Genomic DNA, 1,674 nt, shown 5'->3' with positions numbered 1-1,674 from the left:
TCAATCTTTAAATTTTAAAATCATATCTTTTTATTTCTTGTTAGTCAAGTAATCAACTTTAATTTTCAAAATCAAATCTTTTTAAATTTCTTTTTCAAATCTTTTTCAAAATAAATTTCAATCACATCTTTTTCAAAATCAATTTCAAAATCTTTTCTAACTTCTTATCTTTTCAAAATTGATTTTAAAATCTTTTTCAATTAATCTTATCTTTTTGTTTGATTCTTATCTTTTTCAAAACTACCTAACTAATTTTCTCTCTCTAATTTTCGAAAATCACTAACCTCTTTTTAAAAATTTCTTTTCATTAACTAATTATTTTAAATTTTAATTTTAATTTTATTCCTTTTCGTATTTTCGAATTATAACTAATATTTAAAATAAAAACAAAAAATATTTTTATTTTATTTAATTTTCGAATTCTTCCCCCTCTCGTCTCCTTCTATTTATTTATTTATCTACTAACACCCCTCTTTCACTCAAAAATTTGAACCCACTCTTCTCCTCTGTGTTCGAATTCTTATCTTTTCCTTCTTCTATTCTTCTCTTCTTATACTCATATAAGGAATCTCTATACTGTGACATAGAGGATTCCATATTTTCTTTTCTGTTCTCTTCTTTTTCATATGAGCAGGAACAAGGATACGAACATTCTTGTTGAAACTGATCTTGAACCTGAAAGGACTCTGAAGAGGAAGCTAAGGGAAGCTAAAGCACAACTCTCTAGAGAAAATCTGACAGAACTTTTCAAAAAAGAAGGAGACATGGCCAAACCCAACAAAAATGCAAGGAAGATGCTTGGTGATTTTACTGCACCAAATTCCAACTTACATGGAAGAAGCATCTCACTTCCTGCGATTGGAGCAAACAATTTTGAGCTTAAGCCTCAATTAGTTTCTCTGATGCAACAGAATTGCAAGTTTCATGGACTTCCATCAGAAGATCCTTTTCAGTTCTTAACTGAATTCTTGCAGATCTGTGATACTGTTAAGACCAATGGGGTTGATCCCGAGATCTACAGACTTATGCTTTTCCCGTTTGCTGTAAGAGACAGAGCTAGAATATGATTAGACTCTCAACCTAAAGATAGCCTGAACTCTTGGGATAAGCTGGTCACGGCTTTCTTAGCCAAGTTCTTTCCTCCTCAAAAGCTTAGCAAGCTTAGAGTGGATGTTCAAACCTTCAAACAGAAAGAAGGTGAATCCCTCTATGAAGCTTGGGAGAGATACAAGCAACTGACCAAAAAGTGTCCTTCTGACATGCTTTCAGAATGGACCATCTTGGATATATTCTATGATGTTCTGTTTGAATTATCTAAGATGTCATTAGACCATTCTGCAGGTGGATCCATTCACCTAAAGAAAACGCCTGCAGAAGCTCAGGAACTCATTGACATGGTTGCAAATAACCAGTTCATGTACACTTCTAAAAAGAATCCTGTGAGTAATGGGACACCTCAGAGGAAGGGAGTTCTTGAAATTGATACTCTGAATGCCATATTGGCTCAGAATAAAATATTGACTCGCAAGTCAATATAATTTCTCAGAGTCTGAATGTATTGCAAGCTGCATCCTACAGTACTAAAGAAGCATCTTCTGAGGAAGAAGCTTATGATCCTAAGAACCCTGCAATAGCAGAGGTGAATTACATGGGAGAACCCTATGGAAACACCTA

General features: G+C 33.6%; 1 non-coding gene across 1 annotated transcript; it reads right to left on the bottom strand.

The window, feature by feature from the left end:
• Nucleotides 1-1,157: 1,157 nt before the first annotated feature.
• LOC148561931 (small nucleolar RNA R71) lies at nt 1,158-1,265 on the bottom strand. The gene has a single exon (XR_015887001.1). It is a non-coding gene; the product is annotated as a small nucleolar RNA R71 (small nucleolar RNA).
• Between the last annotated feature and the right edge of the window lie 409 nt (nt 1,266-1,674).

The sequence above is a fragment of the Arachis ipaensis genome, chromosome B6 (genome assembly GCF_059453495.1).
Source record: "Arachis ipaensis isolate K30076 ecotype BB chromosome B6, ASM5945349v1, whole genome shotgun sequence".
Classification (NCBI taxonomy): domain Eukaryota; kingdom Viridiplantae; phylum Streptophyta; class Magnoliopsida; order Fabales; family Fabaceae; genus Arachis; species Arachis ipaensis.
This window is presented reverse-complemented; position numbering and strand designations above follow the sequence as displayed.